This window comes from Gavia stellata, chromosome 4, assembly GCF_030936135.1.
Source record: "Gavia stellata isolate bGavSte3 chromosome 4, bGavSte3.hap2, whole genome shotgun sequence".
NCBI classification, from domain to species: Eukaryota; Metazoa; Chordata; class Aves; order Gaviiformes; family Gaviidae; genus Gavia; species Gavia stellata.
Window position 1 is genome coordinate 5,701,400 of NC_082597.1, and position 20,859 is coordinate 5,722,258.

Sequence of the window (20,859 nt, forward strand, 5' to 3'; positions counted from 1 at the left end):
AGTGGAGCATTAAGACTAATTCATATATGTCTTCAGATCAAATCCAGGGTGAATCACACTGAAAAACATGCCATGCTTAGCTCCAGGGCGGCAGTGTTTCTCTCTAAGCCACAGCCGATTAACAATGTCTACCTGGGTGTTGCTGAGGGACAGCACACGGGAAAACATTATTGCCTTCAGCTCTGCGTTGCTGCTCTCTCTCCATCTGTGACATGACCAAGGCGTCCTTGACTTGAGCCACTTGAACACTGAAAGGCAGATTACACTACCAGGGCACTTCATTTATTTGGTTTTATTAGAATAAGGGCATGGGAATTAGTCATCCCCATTTTGCTTCCTTACCTGTAGCCTACAGGGAGCCACCAGTCCCCTCTCAAGGAATGGGGAATGTGAATGGGGAACCTTATCTCTGTACAAGAAGCCACTGTGTTGTTTTGCCAGGAGGGTGGCAGAGTCCTTCAGGCCTCTGTCGTCCTGTCAGTGACCTGCGGAGTGGATCTGGATGATGGGCTGTTGCCGTCAGCTGCCATCTATTGCTTGCAGGCAAGAGGGAAGGCTGTTTGGGCAGCAGATGAGACCCAGACCAGGTGTCCACACATGGCTAATTCCAGAGGTAGCTACAATGGCTTATTTAAGAGCAGAGGAGATAGCAAAGTTGGAGTTTCACCTCCAGCTGGCCACAAGGAACATGACACCCAACACAAGAACATATCTGCACAGAACATAATGTTGACCTTAGTGTTACCACTATGCGAGTGCATGCAGCAGGGAAGGGAGCAAGCTTAATAGGGGATCTTACAATGTTTAGAGGAAACTGGTCTGTCCCTTGCAGTGCTGACTAAGCCAACTCGTTATGCATGGCCCAGTATGTCTCTCCCCATGATCATGCTGACAATGACTCTTCAAAACTGGTATATCAGTGACTCCTAAGAAATATAGCTGGCTGATTACCAGTACTCGAAGAGCTGTAGTCACCAGATTTGGCTTTCAGGTTTGAAGAGTTTAGATACACAAGAGGGGAACAGAGACAGAGAGACCTCCCACATTGCAGCCGGCTCTGTTTGTTAACTGACATTTGGCTCTACATTTGGGCTTCTGGATTCCCTGGTTGGTTTTGTTTTGTTTTGTTTTGTTTTTTGTGAGAATCAGAGTTTCTGATAGTAATGTGGAGTTTCCTGGCCTTTGGACTTCCAGGGAAAGGTTCTCAGGTCAATTCTGTCATTCCATGAGAATACCGGCAATTTTTTGGCAAACTGAGAAGAGAAAATTGTTATGTGTGGACTAAAGAACAAAGCTGTGTAAGGTTGCTATAATTTGTGAGTATGATTAAACTTGGTGGAGGTAGCCTTTATGACCAAACCCCTGATATTACTTTAAAGCTTTTGAAGTAGTCTTTGAGGAAGAAGTACTCCTTGGAGAATATTTTTGATCTCAGAAAAAGATGAGACTTTATCAACTTTCTACTATGATTTTGATGATTTTTAGCCTACAACCCTCCAAAGCAAAACAGGAAAGTACAATTATTATCCTCATCAATGAACAGTGACATGAAAAAAGACAGAAGGACTTTTCCAGGCCAAAGGACATCACGTTAGACTAAATTTAATCCCATTGCTATCCATGCAATAGGAAATTTCCTGCTCAAGGTAGATGGATTTTATAAATTAAAGTGTCTTCAGGAACTCCAGCTCATGCTAAATAAATTGACCAACAACTCCTGTTGCTGCCGGCTTTTGAAGTCAGTCTCGTAAAAGGAAGGATGCTCAAACATCTCTGCTGTGTCTATTATTCTCACTTGCACTGAGGTCAGGCTCCCTGGACTGTAATGGAGATATGGCTCTCACCCACACATGGCAGCTGCTTGAAACTGTATAGCTGAGGTCAGTATTGTCTTCTTATCCCCCCCACTTTATTGACTTACCAGCAAGATGATTAAATAGTCAGCAGCTCCTGAATTAGTACACTTTTTGACCCAATGGAAACTGAAAAAAAAAATTGGTTAATCAGCCTGGTATATTAAAATAAACTCAAATTGTGTGTCACAATATTGACATGCAAACTGCAGTTGCTCAAACTGCTTCAGACAATTTTGCTGAGCTGTAGCAATCTCAGAAGAGGGACAGTACAGAGAGAAGGGAAGTTCACAAATTTGCCATCTAATTTTAATCTACTGCTGCAGTAGAGTCAGAGCTCATGTAACTTTGGGGTTATGCTGTTGCAGCTGAACTGAACGTCTGTCTCAATAATTTTGCATTCATGTTGCCAGCACACTTTATTCTGCACTGGCAAAACACTAGGTCTTTCTGTAGTAAAACCACCCCGTGACATTGCTTCTGGAAGACAACCACAAACCCTAATCCCTTAATCCCACTTGAGAAAGCTGTTTTAAATGGAAAGCAGAGTTGTGTCACTTCCATACTCACATGACTGATTCTGATCTCAGTTATGCCGGTGCAAACTGAAACACACACTATAACACGGCAAAATTTGCTCTTGAATTGGCCCAGATACTCTAATTCCCACCTGTGCATAAGGTGGCTTTGTGTTATAGTGATAGATGCATCGAAGACTCAAGAGACAATGTGTATCACATTACTGGCAAAAGCATGAACTGAATTAGGAATTATAATTTCAAAATCCTTTTTTTTTTTGTCCCCAACTAACAGAGAAGGGCTGGGCCACTTACCTGCAGTATTAAAGATTCATGGTCAGGATGATCTCTGCTTGCTTTGGAATAAATGCTCAGATTCTTAGCACATGCCCTAATTTGTAAGCCATTCTCAGATGGGTATTTCCTTCCTTTTCCCCCCTAACCTATGTTCTATATTGTATAAACTATATGAGAAACTCCATATCGCTCCACAGCAGTGATGTGGAGATCCAGAATCATAAGTCTTTTTCAAGTTATGCAACATGGTGGTTGCAGACTGGATGCCCTGTGTCTCAAATGAGGATTTTTGCAATGGAGGCAATCATCTGTTCATGAAAAAGACTTAGAAGGTCTGGGTGACATGCCAGGGTTGTACCGGAAAAAGTCTAGATAATTTTAAAAATAAAAGGGGAAAAAATCTCACTTTCTTGGTCTTAGAAATGATCAGGAGCAAAACCTTTGTCTTCCATCTCACCACTGGCACAGGTGTCATTCTTGAAGTGGATTTCCCTTCTGTTCCCCGTGCTTTTTTCATTCTGTGTACAGAGCTCCCGTTGCTCACTATGTGTATTGGCTATCACAGAAAGGTGGAGAAAACTAGAAAGTCTCCAGAGAGGATAAGGAAATGTCTGCTGTGGTTCATAATGGCTTAACTAAAACAGCGATGACATTTACATCGTGTTTATGAAGTGTATTTAAGTCCTTGGCTGAAGTGAAAAGTCATTATCATTAATATCCTGAGGTTTCTTATGAGGCTATATTTTTTAACCTTAAATATAGGTGCTTTTATAGTAGTTTTTCCAGAAATAATCCTTTTTTTTTTTTTTTTCCCTGTGGAACTGGCACTTTTTGCTAAGCAGCTTCCAGTGGAGGCAGCCGGAAATACACACTGCCAGTATTGCAACTTCATGCTGAAACTGCCAGTGACATAGCAGGACTCCATGTTGGTGAGATCTTGAGCTCACGAAGAACCTGAGAGCTCATACCTTGCTTCCAGTAACATATGTTTGTTTTTAATATATTTATTGCTTTAACTAACTCACACAATCACAGAAACAGAATCACAGAATCAGAATCACACAATCATTAAGGTTGGAAAAGACCTGTAAGATCATCAAGTCCAACGATCAACTAACACCACCATGCCCACTAAACCATGTCCCACAATGCCACGTCCACACGTTCCTTGAACACCTCCAGGGATGGGGACTCCACCACCTCCCTGGGCAGCTTATTCCAGTGTTTTACCACTCTCTCCGTAAAGAAATTTTTCCTGATATCCAGTCTAAGCCTCCCCTGGCTCAACTTGAGGCCATTTCCTCTTGTCCTGTCACTAGTCACTTGGGAGAAGAGACCAACACCCACCTCTCTGCAACCCCCCTTCAGGTAGTTGTAGAGAGCGATGAGGTCTCCCCTCAGCCTCCTCTTCTCCAGACTGAACAACCCCAGTTCCCTCAGCCGCTCCTCATCAGACTTGTGCTCCAGACCCCTCACCAGCTTCGTCGCCCTTCTCTGGACACGCTCCAGCACCTCAATGTCCTTCTTGTAGTGAGGGGCCCAATACTGAACACAGGATTCGAGATGCGGCCTCACCAGCGCCGAGTACAGGGGCACGATCACCTCCCTGCTCCTGCTGGCCACACTGTTTCTGATACAGGCCAGGATGCCGTTGGCCTTCTTGGCCACCTGGGCACACTGCTGGCTCATATTCAGCCAGCTGTCAACCAGCACCCCCAGGTCCTTTTCTGCAGGGCAGCTTTCCAGCCACTCGTCCCCAAGGCTGCAGTGTTGCATGGGGTTGTTGTGACCCAAGTGCAGGACCCGGCACTTGGCCTTGTTGAAGCTCATCCAATTGGCCTGGGCCCATCGATCCAGCCTGTCCAGATCCCTCTGCAGAGCCTTCCTACCCTCGAGCAGATCAACACTGCCACCCAACTTGGCTACTCCATTGGATAGGATTAATTTCACCTTGTTCTGTCCATGAAAACTGATGAAATACGTATCTTCTGATAGCGACTGGAAATTGTTTTCACCTAATTTAAAGCCATATCTTAGACTATGAGGAATCCCTTCCTTTCAAAGTGTCTTTTTTAAGGCAGATGGATTCCAACCTACGAGTTTTAAATGAGGTTATTATTTGGATTAGTAATGCAAGAGTTTCATAACTGATTTCCACAAGGCAAAACACACAATGTCATGGAAAATAGCACTTATTAATACTAAAGGCCAGATCTGATCAAGCAAAAGGCAGAGGAATGCTCTGACGAAACTGGAAGCAATCCCAATACTCTGTAATGCAATGTAGCACAGAATCAGATTTCTAGAAATGGGAGAAAATTTACTGGTTCACTCTGTCCCATTGCAACTGCTAGGATTTTACCTTGTGAAATGGTATGTTTTGTCTTATTTATATGTGCTAAAATGTAGGTCTTTCACTACTGCTTTTGACACATCTTTACAAGCAAAGTGATTTCAATGGGAGAAAGGGTTACTAATACAGTTCTGGTCTAGGAGAGCCAATGTGATTTCTAAGAAATCACTTATTTTATCAACAAGTTGGTGCAATGTGAAACAATATTCCACAGATTTATGTTTGCACTATTTAGTCCTGGTGACAGTAGTATCAGTACAGAATCATACACGGAGACTTGTAGAATAACTTATAAATTTTGTTGTCCACAGATGGCCATTTTAGTTACATTAATTATTCAAAATCCAGACTAGGACTATTGTGTTCTGTCCTGTCCTGTCCTGTCCTGTCCTGTCCTATCCTATCCTATCCCCCTTCTCCATGCAATAATGGAGTCCTGAAAGTGCGTTACTAGTCTGTTCTTTAGCTCTAGCAGATAACCAAAATTTCTTAGTCTGACTTTGTAAAGAAATGACACAGTGAACTGGGAAGGATTAAAATCAACCATTTGCAATAATCTTCCTTGCTAATAATAATTTTCAAGTAATGTCAAATGTAAATTTGAAAATCATGTAATCGGGCAATGGCAGATTTGTGAAAATGAAAAAAAGGAAGAAAAATAGTGGTGGGCAAAAATTTTGGCATATTTTTTTTCATTGAAAAATGGTTATATAAAACCAAGAAAAATATTAGTAAAAAACATCGGTACTCGTATGTTTTATGTGTGTATTTTTTCATGATTTTATCAGGGGTGGTAAACAGCTTTTGTTTAATTTTTGTTTTGTACTCGTTTTCTTGAAACCTGATTTTGCATGAAATGAAAAATGATTTTCAGAAAGTAAATTATCTATAAATGTTTTAGAAACATATTTTATTACAAATCCTATAAATTATTTGTTAAAATATCCAAGTAAAATGCAATAACTGAAGTTAAATATGCTCTTCATTCTGCAAAAGGTTAGGTATGCTATTTCTCTAAAAATTAAACCTTTCTTCCTATTTTCATGATTTAAGTTTTATAAATTTTTTAACCAGCTCTGTAAAGTACAATGAAACCAAACAAATCACCTCTCAATATTGCATAGCAAGTAGAAAAACCACATGTGTTTAAGCTGTGTGTACAAACCTGTCATTTGTTGTCACATTAAATACAAAAAAATTTGATTTTTTGTTAGAAGGATAAATACATTAATACAGATATGCATCCATATACAGCTCAGTAATTTCCCAAGATTTCAAAGTGTGAGAACTTCAAATGTAGATTAATAAATGTGTATTTAAATATTTAAATACAGGAGTGCTTTTCAAAAGTGCTGAGAATATTACATTTCCCAGGTATGACAGTGCGTGCTCCTAACTTTGGGAAATGAAGTCCCTCATTAAGACAATTATAGTATGTAAGACCAACTTTTAGTATCATTGTCTTTAAGTTTTTTTGTCCATAACTAAATGTTATAGCTCATGTCAACACTTCGAATGACCATCTCCTTCAAACAAAATTAAACTAATGGACTCAGTACCTGACTATTGTCACAGGAAAACAATATGAAACCCTTCTTCATGCTTTTATCACCACTGTCATTAACTATTGGCATGCATAAAAGCACATAATGCACACTAAGCACTGACTTCTCTCCATTCCAGACTAGATTATAACTACCTGAAGAGGAAAACCCCAGAAGCTGCTTCTACCTCTACCTTGCTCTAAATACATGGGCTGCTCGATGATGGTGTTCAGTAAGACAACGCATCAGTTTCCCTGCTGAAGAAAGATGCCGTTTAAAAAAATCAGCCTTATTATGTCCCAATGACAAGCATAATTAAGAATGTCTGTCTCTGAAAGGCATAAGAATAGAGGGAAAGCTTTTGTTCACCTGAGCACACTACCATCCTTGACCCATCCAAGTAATTTAAGCTCTGGCTGAATTGGACAAGGACAGGTGTAATTTGGCCCCAGTCTCGGCTGCTTCCAGCCTTGCAATTACCCTAATAAGGTTGTCTGTGGAGGGGTCAGTAGCTAGCGGCCAGTTTGGCTGGAGCCTTCTCTAACTGTCAACAGAAGGAGAACAAGGAGTCCATTGGGTCACAGCACAAGATGAAATGAATGCTGGTAATTGATCTAGTGACAGCAGCGTCTGTCCTGAGACGAGAGAAATGGGCAGCTGCAATGAAAGACTTGATGCCAAAAAAACCCCAAACAAAAAAAAAAAGTCCACAAAGAACTTGTATGTTTCTGAAGATGTGGCAAGGGGGGATGTTACGTGAGTTTTAAAGGGCATGCAGTCATGTGGACATTAAATGTGGACAGTTCATTCAGCTATGCACAACGATGTTGCCATCTCTGTTCATTTATGTGAAATGAATAAAACAGGCCTGTCCACAAGCTTTTTATCTCTGCCCTCTCAACCCACTCCCTCCAAAAATACCCAAAGGCATTTGCAGCCCGTAGGTAAGGATCCATAGGTAATGTTGACAGATGGGCAATTATGTTCTCTTGGATCTTTCCAGGAAGGTTCTGGATCTATCCTTGAAAATGCTTTCCCAATTAGTGGTGTTATTCAGCGTGTATATTCTGAGCTTCATTATTTCAGGTAGGCTGAAATGTAATTTTAACTCATCCTTCCAATGTTCTGTTCTTGTGACAGTTTTTAATTAAACATAGTCTTTAATCAATTAAGTGGCAGCTGCAAGTAATGTGTTAGTGCTCTGAATGTGTCTTTAGAAATACCCAAACTTGCAGAAAATGCAAGTTCAAATACCAGCAGGGAAGAGACTGTCTTTCATCCTTCCTTTGAATTCCATGAAATTTCCTGTCTGGGTCTACACATCAATATCTTGCCTAGACATAAGAGACAGACTCTCCAAAACAATTCATCCCTCCTCCCTTTTCTATCTGCATGGTAATTCAGGATAATAGAAATAATAATAATAATAAATACTGAAGCTGGAGTTAGGGATTGCATCTCTAAAGCTTGAAAGTCCCTGTTTATTGCTGGCAGAAACTACTTGTTTGGAAAGGGTGTTGATGATGTTGAGAAAGGCCATTGCTTGTCAACATTTTGACTTCAGGGCTAGTGTAAAACATGTGTGTCCCTGTGCATAAATAAGCTTATGTTTACTTGTAATAACAGTAACAATAATAATAATTGTTATTACTCTTTATAGTTGAGGTTAGAGACTAATTTCTTCCACTCTTTACAAAGATATAACAAATGATGTACACTTACCCTAGTTAGGCATCTAAGATTTAGTGTCTCTCTACAAGGTGATCAGCCTAGAATGTCCTTACATATATTTTTTTACAAATTGAATAAATACAACTGGGAAAGCGTGAGAGAACAGAACTGCCATTATACATGTGAGAAATGAGAACAGAGACACCAGTAGGTTATGGATGGGATTGCCAAAAGTAAAAAGGTGGAGGTACTCACCCCAGATGTTCTCTTTAATCTCTAGAGAGAAGTAGGCGACAGCAGCAGGCAAGTGATTCAGCCTTTAGTGGGGTGGCTAAGAATAAAATGAATTAAGATGAATTCTGCCTGGAGGAACCTCCTACTCTCCATCCTATCAAGGGACTCTGGGGTGACTAGCTGATGTAGATGCTGAATCTTGAAGGACTAAGATAGGTTGGCAGAATCCTGCCTGTGACTTGTGGCATGGTCAGAAGAAAGATTGACTTTTTTGATGCTCACTTATGAATGAACCTAAAGAAGCTAAGTGTCTTTGCAAGGGCGCATGAGAACTTGTGAGGAGGAAGAGATCACATAATACTTCTCATTTAATTTCTTTTGCCATTACATTCTGCATGGAGGTCCACAACCTCCAAAATGTTGAGATCTTACACCACTTCTCGCATACGCATTTTCAGCAGGATGGCAAATTCCAATAATACGGAGTGGGAGCTTTCATTTTATAATCATGTGAGTTTAATAACTACACAGAGTCTCTGTGAGCTTCATGCCATTCGTGCCAACATCTTGTAATTGGTGATCTCCCTGGCAGGGAGACCACCGTGCAAGACATCAACTTGGGGAACTGGATGGTCTTGCTTTGAGAGCAAGTCATGGCTCCATGGACACTTTAGCTACCATTCCCCTGCCAAAGGGAGTGCATGATAATAATAACAATAATAAAAATGTTGGCTTGCAGTATTTTTCTTTTTCTCATCCTTATGTGACAATGCCAAGGAAGTTAGAGAGAAGGCTGGCTACCAGCATGATGGATTTATGACTACAGCTGACACCTTTTTGCCTTTTGTGAATCAGAAGTTCTGAAAACAGCTGTGTGTCTCCTGCACAAGTAGCCTGTATTAACAGAGTGCATCAGGATCCAAGGCACATGTCAGGGCCTATGCTGAGCTCAGCTCAGAAACCAAGTGCTTGTCCACTAGTACAAAGCCTCATGCACTAGTCAGACATCAAAATCCCTTGGGGGCATTAAACACACTGAATACAGTCTCTTTTCCCTATCAAACACATCTGGGAGTTGGAAAAGAAAGTATTTTTGGGGACTTAATCTCTTCCTATATTGTGTTTTCATTTTTCGCAGGTTCTACTCAAAGAAATTCCACTCTGATGCTCTTTCTTCACCTAAAGCATTATTTTATTTCAGGGCACAGACCAGATTTGGAGACCAATCATATTTTGAGGTGACACATTTGACTTATTCTCTCTGGTACAGCAAATTAATTAAATCAACTTTTCTGGACATAAAGATTATATTTGCTGGTGCAATCAAGTAGTAAGAGCTTAGACTGAGATGTGCAAACTTGTCCATGAAACTGGGCACCCATAGAAACTTCCCCCCAAGTTTTGATTTTTTATTAATGTCATTCAAAAATGAAATTAATTTACACATAAAGTGTTGTGCCCATATGTTCAGAGGGCTTTCAAAAATTTAAGGCAATGTTGTGAAAACCACACTTGCGTGAGGCAAAATGTTTGCAAAGAAGATTGAAGAACAGGAAAAGCTATTTACCATGCTGAAGATGCCACCTTAACAATTAAAAACGCACAGAGTAAAAAAAAAAAAGAAAAAGAGAGAAACAGTGGATAATTTAATGTTTTGCAAAAAGTATCATGAAATAGGAAAACTAAAAAAGGAATTAAGAGAAACTAAAGAATGCAGAAACAAAACCAATGCAGATTTAAAAAGAGCCATTGAAGCCAAACCATATGAACATTGAAATGGATTGTGTCACTCCTTAGGAATATGCAGACTCTATCCCAAAGTATCCATGGTGTGTAATGAACACTATTCCAGCAAACTGCAGCTTCTGGGGAGCCAAACCCTAGGCACTGGCAGTTAGGCACTGGGTCCAGTTTTAACTTTTTGTTTTCTCTGCATCTCACTTTTCCCACTGAATATCAGACTGTTTTCTTCCTCTTTTCCACTCTTTGTGAACTTTTTTGATTAGGTTAGAAGTCTTCTGACAAAGAGATCATCTGTTACGTGCTTCTGCTTGCCTCAGGCAAAAGGACCTCCATATCTTGGTCAAAGCTTTTACAGTTGCTGTAAGAACAATATAGCTGAATCCCACATGGAATTTAGTTAGTGCACATACTGACTTTATAGATGTGATACATTTGACTGCCAATGCATATACAACGCTAAGAAATGGCCGTGATGTCTCTCACTTTTCCCTGGGCCTATGTTAAGATTTTTCCAAAACAACTAAAGCTGGTCCATTAAACCACTAATGAATAAGAAGGAATGATTTTAACAGAGTGACATCTAAACTGCTTTTCCTCATTTAATTTTTCTAGTGGAAGTCATATGATAGAGATATTGAACAGGCATTAAATAATCATATCTTTACACTTACAAAAACTCGACTATAGCCATTTTGTACCTGCTACTCATTCAAGCTAAATATACTTAATTTGCATGGGGTAACATTATTTTTTCTTTGGGGAAACCTAAAAATAGAAACTCAAGCAAAGTGACTATAATAACCAAAACTGCATGACAGAAGACTTAAGATAGGCATTTCTGTTTCTTTATACTGTCCTCAGAGAAATTAGTGTAATTTGGATTAGCGAGCAGTGAAATAACATCACTTAATCAGTAAAGCTACAGTTTAACACAGATTTCATTTACTCTTCAATTATTTAAGAAGTTAGTACATTATGGAAGTCACTGGAAAATTTCTCCTTAAAATCAACATGAGATAGGTTAAATGTTGTGTGCTGTGCCTACCATAAAAACACAACCTTCTCTCAACCTTTCACATGAGGTTAATTCTGCTATCACTGGTGTCTCTTTTAACTCCCTCAATAATTGCAGCACAGGTAGAGGTAGCCCAGGCTTCAGGACTTAAAAATTCTGATCTTTTTTATGATTCCACCTAAAACTCCATTAAAGAACAATTCTAACACTTTCAGCGATGGAAAAGGAAACGGGTAGTATAAAGGAGAGGTTACACACAGACCCAGACTTGCTCTGTCCAGACAAGCCAGCCAGAAAGAAGCTAGACCTGGCTCTGAATCTGTATACCTACACCGGCATGCTGCTGACCACAGCATAGTCATCCTGCTGTGTGTACCAGTTCTGGTTATCCTGGAGTGGTACCAGTGGAGCTTTGGTCACCTACATGTCTCCACATAAAACTCCTCTCGGTTTTCATACCCCCATTTGTACACGTATTGCAATCAAAAAGTCTTTTTCCCTCATTCACATTGCAGATTGGCTGGTTCTCGCTCCCAGAGCAGCTACTCAAAATTGTGTTTGATCTTCATTGTTCGGTGGGTGGTCCTCTCCACCATTATTTATTACCTGCTGACGACAGAATGATTGGTTTCCTCCTGGGCTTTTCCATGGTTCTCCTTGCTAAATGTTGTTGGAAATATTCCAGCAAAATATTATTTTTTTTCTCAGAATCTGCTGATTTTTCAACCTTTATATGGTTTCGAATGTTGAGGCAGGATTCTTCTCACCTGCTTTTGGGAGGGCAGTTCACAGATTAAGACATCTATTTTTAGGTTTTGGCATGCAGGTGTCTCCAGGCAAGCAAAGTACCTGAGCAGTGGAGATCCAGACTGCTCAATTGGTGGAGCCTACAGGGCAATGTCACACATAGGTGCCTGCTCCTTGCTCTTTCTAATCTCACTGAGGATGTTGCAGGGATAACAGCGAGTCTACGAGCCCCACAACGGCAGCCTGAAACCGCCTACTTCCCTGCCATTTCAGTTCAGCTCGGACTGAACTGTAGCAATGACTCTTGCTCATTTGAGTGTACTGGATTAAAATAAACAATCTCCACCAACCTAAAGCATGTAACTGCTTAATAACGCCTTAGTAACTCCTTCTGGTCTTCTCAGTTGAAATTTGAAAATAACAGATAATTACAAGTGGCAGAAAAGGAGTCTTATAACAGGAAGTGCTGGACAGTATTAATAATAGGTTTCATTAACAGATCCACCTATACTGTGTATGACAGCTGCATTAGGAAAAAAAACCCACAGAAGATTATACACTCAGCATAACAGGTATTAGGTAAACAAGTAAGCAAATTGTCTACAAAACCATTTAAGAATCTTTCAGCTTTTGAAAATCCACATTTTAAGCTGTAAATAGTGGACTCATGGGAAAGTCACATGCATTCTAATAATTATGAGAGCAGTTTGTTACAAAAAGCTGCAAATAAAAAAAGTAAGCTAAGATCCTCAGTTTGATAAACATGCAGAGCTCTACCCAAGTCAAATTTTCTTGCTGTGCAATAGCTGCAAAGGGACCTCACAGACTTTGGTAAAGAACACCATAGTGAATGGTTTCCTAGCTTTAAAAAAACCAAGCTCTCTGATCAGACCAAATCCATCAAAACCATAGTTTGAGCTGTTCTTTGGATGTGCAAAATTCACAGAACTGGAGTTTCTCTTGTTCTCTCTTTGCTAGGTAAAAGTAGCAGCTGTACCTATTTCTCTTGGATAGGCAATACACAGGGCCCATGCGTTTGTCAGTGCCCAGCATGGAGCACCAAGCAACGGTCTTGTGCACTTTTTGCAAATAGTTCCCTAAGACTCAGCATCCCACTGTCAGGAATGCTTTAGTTCCTCAGCACCGTCTTCTTGGGCCTCTCACTACAAGGAGGGCATTGAGTTGCTGGAGCATTTCCAGACAAGGGTGACGAAGCTGATGAAGGATCTGGAGCACAAGTCTTATGAGGAGCGGCTGAGGGAGCTGGGGTTGTTCAGTCTGCAGAAGAGGAGGCTGAGGGGAGACCTCATCGCTCTCTACAATTACCTGAAAGGGGGTTGCAGAGAGGTGGGTGTTGGCTTCTTCTCCCAAGTGACGAGTGACAGGACAAGAGGAAACAGCCTCAAGTTGCGCCAGGGGAGGTTTAGACTGGATATTAGGAAAAATTTCTTTACGGAGAGAGTGGTAAAACACTGGAATAAGCTGCCCAGGGAGGTGGTGGAGTCCCCATCACTGGAGGTGTTCAAGGAATGTGTGGACGAGGCATTGTGGGACATGGTTTAATGGGCATGGTGGTGTTGGGTTGATGGTTGGACTTGATGAAATTACAGGTCTTTTCCAACCTTAATGATTCTGTGATTCTGCAATTCTGTGATTCTGCTTCCACTGTAGAAATTAATCATGGAAAGAAAATGCTTTGCGACATGGGTTATCTTACTTGATGAATTTATAGCTGCTAGCAGACTGGAGCCGTTATCTTATACACACCACTACTTTTATTCTGAAATGTTCTCCTTTACATCCCTATAGTTGCATGGGTCAGAGACCAAGTGGAGGTGCCCCATGTTTTCAATTTGCTGAAAGAAACTGGGGTGAAGAAGACTGTGTCAGCCATATATGGTGGCTACAGTGTGAACAGAGAACACTCAGAGAGAGTACTGTGTATATGTTTGATTTTGCTGCATGTGTAGTTTATAACTTACTCCAGGCTCTGCATCTCATTAGTTCTGGGTGAGTCTCTCCCACCAGGACAAGCAGCCTTCATTTCACCATTTTTTTGGTCTATCTGATTTAATGCTAAGTGGATGCAACAAGACTGATGACTTGTGAAAGTCCATAGGCAAACCTCACAGGATTATTCAGATAGTACAAGAGGGCTGGTAGGGTGCTCCCTTATTCCTCATTAGTTTTAGAGACAAACTGGTGAAATTTGGATTCTCTTAACAATGTTTGACAGATCAGCCATGTTCTAGGAAGCAGAACATAACACAGGTTTGGGCCAGGAATCAAGGACTTGGACCATTTCTGCCTGAACTACTCTACTACAATCTTGAAGAAAAACCAAATGTAGACATGATATTAAAGAGGCAACGAACAAACAAAGCCCAGCAACGCCAGCACATAAAGAAAGGTATGGAGGAATTGTAAGCCGGAGCACTGAAACAACCAACCCCCCAGATGCCTTTTGCCTTTGTGTTTCAGAGCTCTGAGGATGTTGCCCACAGATGGCACAGCCACGAGTGGACAGGACTTCCCACACCTTGTCCTGACCTGCAGGAATCAGCTGATGGAGCGTAGTGAAAAGCAGTTAACCAATGTGGAAAAGGAAAGATTAATCCACTTAAATCTGAAGGCTTGATGTTGCTTTGATGGGAAGAAAGTGAACAACTTTCACAACAAAATATGGAGCATATAGTATAATAGGGAGTGCTAATGGGAAACATGGCGGGGAGAAAGAAGCTGTAACTCCTACGTTGCTTTTGAGTGTCCAGGGTGCATCATGGGCGAAGAGGATTTTAATCTATGGGTGTGTATCATTTATGGGTATGATTTTTCCCTTCAGGCATGAGCTCTTTGTTCACACCTTGGTCAGTCAGGGGAATGATGAAATACTGAAATGTGGACTTGCATTGGCACGAAAGACGCAATGAACTCCATCTGTATTTTTATCAAAGAGAAGGCTGAGCAGTGGTTTGATTTCAGTTTGTGTGCACCTACATGACACAGATACATTTGATGATAGTTTTCTTAGGCCAGCAGTCTAAAAAACGTTCAATAAACAAAAATATTCAGATGGAAAGACAGAAAAATTCAGATGGAAATGAAGTAGGTTTTAACCATGAACCCAGTTAATAATGAGAACAGCAAACTGATGCTTTCAAAAAAGTTTTTTCTCTATTGCTGGACACTTAAAAATAAAGACTGAATATTTTTCCCCTGAAGGGCACACTTACCTTCAAACTGGGCTTAAGAATGTGTTACAGCCTGGGCCATGTGGCAAGTCAGTCATCCTTCTTTAGCGACTCAAAAAACATTCAGCAGCTTTCTTCTCTGAAGGAATGCCTCCTAATCTAGAGTAGTGCAAGAGGTAGCAAGTTTTGTAGTTTTCCTTTTTCTTTCTCTTTCCCTGTTCCTATAGGAAACAGAGATAGCAAATAGTACCAAGCATGCCTGAATCCTGTCCTCCGTCCTCCCTGATTATGCTTTTTGCCAAGGGCTGTAATGAAGTGGTGGGATCAGGAAGAAAAGTTTGAGTGAACTTCAGGCAGTGTACCTTCTCTCTCACACACAATTATCCCTGAAAACCATAATCTTGACCAGTATCTGGGTTGGTCTGAAAACCAGACTATGCAGATGGAGGTGAATAAACAAAATTGTCTACAGCTACCTTAGAGAAGACGGGGCCTCTTTTTTAATTTTCATACACATAAATACATATATATACACTACATTTTAATTGCCTACTGCTTGTGAGATCCAGATCAGATCTCTTTGGCCCCATTTTCATTCTCCTCGCACTCATTAGACCAACCCCTTCACTTGGATGTGCTGACACACAGGTGTTTGTCGGCACCCCTGGGGGAGGGATATGCAGAAGGCTGGAGGTGGCAGAGGAGACCTGCCTGCAACCTGGCAGGGTTCAGTGTAAATACCCACTGACCCATCCCCTGCAGCCTGCGTTGGTTTGCCTTGGATCTCAGCCACGGACCTGCTGTATGACCATGAGAGCACTAATCTCTCTGTGTCTCACACCCCCACGTGTCCCATAGAGATGACAATATTTCCTTGCATTTCCTTAGTCCATGGATGATCTTCAGTGTGAGCGTATACAACCCCTGGCACAAAAGATAACGGTAACAAGGCTAATATTCTGACTTTATGAAAAGGCACATGTGGGTGTCTCAGAAACGTGATGACTTGAATACTGCTTTCTCCTCAAAATGATACAGCCTGGAATCCCTTCAAGGCTCTTCATGCTAACAGCCTAACACCAGAAATGGCTTAGGAGTGAGCACGCACTGAATTACAACCTCCTCCTACAGGAACTCTGAGTTCCCTTTAAAAGAAGCTGTTTGTTTTGCTGCTGAGCTAACATGATTAAACAAGACAGGTCTGGCAGGGCTCTTCCACATTGTCAAATCTTGAACAAAAGGCATAATTCTCCTATTTCTTACAGCTCCAAACAGCCTGCTTATAGAGATGGCAATTACTTACAGGCAACGTAACTGAAGATCCTTCCAGTGTTTATATCTCCACATGAAGCATACATTTACATGGCAACGGCATGGGACAAGACATGTCTTTTAATTTTCCCATCATAATTCATAGCAGGGCCCTGCCAAAAAAACACTGGAGCTGATTACCAAGTGTGACTACGATCGGATCATTTAGCAATTTGAGCTTCCACACCTTTTGTGTGAGGCTGGGCTTTGTCTTACTTAAAGCAGTAATTGCATTTTAATTTCATAATATGGGCCGCGGTTGCTTCATCTCTCTGTGCCTTCAAGGAAAAGAAAAGGTGCACAGAACACAACAAACATTTTTTTAATTAATTTTTTAAAATGAGCTAATAAATGTTTACCTGCTTCACAGGTGTGCTTGCTCCAAAGTGACTTAATTAGCATTCCCACAGTCCCCATAAGAAGGATCACAAAGGAATTATACACTGGTGTCATCCCCAGTAACAATGAATTACACATTTACAAAGAACAGAGTCAATTAATCATTTTTAGGAATAAAAGGATGGCAAAGATTTTCAAATAAAATGTGTTAAAGAAGGAGTTAAGATTTAATAGCTTTTAATTGAGGCAGAATTTCCAAACAAACTGGGCAGAAACGAATGATTACAACCACACTTGGACTCCATCCTGCACAATGCTCAAATTTGCCTTCAAAGCTCCCCCAATGAACAAGGGAGAAGATGAAGGCACCTCTTGCATCCTAGCAGGATAGATCCAGAGGTTGTTGGAGACCTTCTCACCCAGACCATGAAACTCCATGCTTTAGCTGGAGTGGCAGGGTCATGTCAGTATATCAGGTCACATAACACATGACAGGTCACGGCATGTCCCGGCTGGTCTAGGTTTCATTGGATTACTCATCCTCATCTCCACCATTGCAGCATGGGTTCCCACAAGTCTTCAGTCCCAGGTACTTCATGACAGATCTAGTCAATCAGCTCCTACCCTCATCCCTAAGCACAAGTTGGAGGTGCTGACAAGGGGGAAATGGGCAGTAGGGGCTTACTGTGTGTCTAATATGATATGTGAACCTTCCATTTCCATGGGCTTCAGACTAGGTTTAGTAGAGTCCTTTCCTAGAGAGCATAGGAAATCAAATTGTCTGAAAATAAAGCCCAAATAACACTCACTTAAAACATAAAGGAAAGACGTTTCAAAACTTTATAATGTGCATGTTAAAAGATGTAGACACTTTTCTCTCTTTTAGGGAACTATGGTTCTGATCTTATTTTTGCCATAAATTTCTCAGAATCACAGAATCACCAAGGTTGGAAAAGACCTGTAAGATCATCAAGTCCAACCATCTACCCAACACCACCATGCCCACTAAACCACATCCTGAAGTGCCACGTCTACATGTTTTTTGAACACCTCCAGTGATGGTGACTCCACCACCTCCCTGGGCAGCCTGTTCCAATGTCTGACCAACTCCATATTTGTCTGGCCAACAAATTTCTCACTTTATCTCAAACCCTTGTCGCTTTTATAGCTTCTGCAATCTCTGAAGGTACCAAACAGCAGTATTTTTTCTGTACTTGTCTCTGTCACAAACCTCATCTGAGGCAGTCTACGCATGTTTTCCCCAAACAGACATAGCCATACTTCTATCTGGGGCATACCCCTAACAACCAGAATGTCTGGAAACCAGGTAAAACCACCTCTCATGCTCTATTCATCCTTCATGTTCCCAGCTGATCTCCAGTTTTTTCAACTGCATATCCTTGCAGAAGGCTTTAGATCCTGAAGGCTCCTATTGATGTTGTGGAGTTGCAACCATCCTTCCATGCATTCAGAGATATAAGCCAGATGTTTGCCATGTCAACTGGACAGATGTGCCATGAATTTCCTCTGACATCGTATGCTTTTGTTCTTGCAGGACACTGTGGGCTGACGTTTCTGGACATATTAGCTTCCTGCAGCCATTTCTGTATACACATATAAGTAGAGACCATGCATGGGGGTTTGCTTAACTCAGCGCTCACACGATGTGCTCTATAAAGTGTATTGGTATGACTCAAGACTTAGTAGCTCTTCTTACAACATATTCCATGACCACTTTCATTAACAATATGCCTTAGCCCTTTTATGACATTTTTTTAGTTATACTTCAAAGGGCTTTTAAGTTACCGTATCCTTAATCCTTCCCATAACTTGACAGGGAAGGTAGCTATATGCAGTCATCTCTTCTTACAAATCAGCGAGAGGTGCTTATGTGAGTTTCCCACAGTACTACAGGAGCAGTGTCAAATTTAGGATTAGGATTTCAAAACATCTAGGACCTTTCTTGTGTAGGTCTGTAAACATCTGTGAAGAATTTGATGTTGTAAATAGTCAGTGTTCCAGACCAGGCAAGGGCCAGTATTTGCAGTCTGATCATAGCCATCTAGCTCAGAGCCTATTTGATGTGAAAAGTCTGTGCCCCTTTGTAGCCAACAAGGAAAGAAAAGATTCTTCAGAGCATCATTTAAAGCATGCAACAGGCATCTCCTTTGAATCATGCCCTTCTCTTTTTCTTGTCTATACAGGCTGTTCACAGTGCCAAACTTTCCAGTGTAGCTATAAAAAGATAGGTAGTATAAATACCCTCCTCTAATGCTGCATGACTTAAATGCAACCATTTGCCTTCACCCATTGCACAATGCTCATGCCAGCTGCATACGGAGAATAGATTTTAATTCCAAATTATTGCTGGCTCTTGGTTTTGACAGGCTGAGTAGGATTCATATGCCTAAACACTGGCATTTCTGGCATATATGAGATATCGTACTACCAGCAGCTGCTGCCACCGCAAGGGTAGCACAGGTATCCCACAAATCCTGCATCATGTCATGGAGATTTCTTAGCTCCCCCAGGGTACTCAAACAGCCCAGGCACCTGTGTTTAAACAACCTAGATCCATCTCTTTGTAAACAAGCTCTTTGACGTCATCAGAAGGCATCAACTGTTCTTCTTGGAAGGTTGGTATTTCTATTTCTTCACCAGTTTTCCACCTGCCAGTAATTCAAACAACTAGAATAAACCTGGTTCTCATTTGCCAAATCCTCCAAGCAACTTCACCTAGCTTTACAGTCTGTCAATAATTCCACTGTGAAAACTTACAAAATAACAGAAATTTGTTCCTGGTTTTAAATTCACCATGGAATTGAACCCGATTTTCCTTCCATTTGATAGTTTGAATAATATTTTTGTCATTGTTTTCTCCTTGTTTTGGGCTTTTGCCTTCTTGGGGCTTAAAAACCAGCTAAATGACAACATGGGTTTGTGTATGCATTGTAACTGTGATTTGAGGAGAGTTAGCATCAAATTAGCACTGATCAGTTCTGGAGGAGAGATCTCCATGAATATCTCAATGGCATTTTTCTTTCAAAAGGCTAAAACTCCCACAAAATTACCTCTTTTTGGGTAAATACCCTGTCTCTGATAGCAGTTACTTCCCTGTCTCTAGCTGTAGCTCAGCATTTTCGTAGTTGTTGTCAGGCATGCCCTAAGAAACAGGAGAAAAGAAGCCAAACTGAACAGAGCATGGCCATATTGTGTACTTGCTGTGATGGGAATGCCCTTCAGCTCTGACTTTGCACATGGCATCTAGGTCTTTACCTCCCGATGTGTCACAAGACAAGCAAACAAATGAAAGACGAAGAAAGGGGAAAGGGCATACTATCACTTCATTTCCTCTAATTGTCTAAATAGTCTTCCATTCTCACCTACGCTGTCAGACTTCTTCTGGAGATCCTTGAGAGAGGCACTTCCACAGCCTGATTCTGCCCTCTTGTCATAGGCATCTATTCAGTGACCTGTGTGGCTGAGATGACTACCTATGGATGGCTATAAAATAAGGAAGATGTATCCCGCCCTTAGTAACTTGCCAAGGTCATTCAGGGAACTGGTAGCAGAGCAGGAACACGACTGTGATCTGCAGAGTCCTAATCCAGAGCCTGATCCAAAACGCACCTCTCCCACGCACTCCAAGCAGAGACAGCAAAACCTCCTTCCCAAGAGTATTGTAAAAATGAAATTCCACATCCATCCTATCATCACTGTCCTCCAGATGAAGTCAGAGTTGTTAGATGAGTAAACTGAGGCAGATGGTGAATCCACCTAACCATTAACACACAGGGAATAAGTGATGGGCTGGCAAGAAGTCTAATTTCTTTTCTCCTTCTTGTTCCGTGCTTCTGTCCATTGCCACAACCTGTTTCTCCATAGCTCACTTAGTTTTAGCTGGGAAATATGCGGGATAGTCTCCCATTGTAATTGTGGGGACTCAGTTTAGTTGCTTTCCATCTGAAATGCTATAGGGCATCTGAAACGTCTACACAAGACCAGTAGAAATGATACAAGATCCAGAGGAGACCCACAACTTT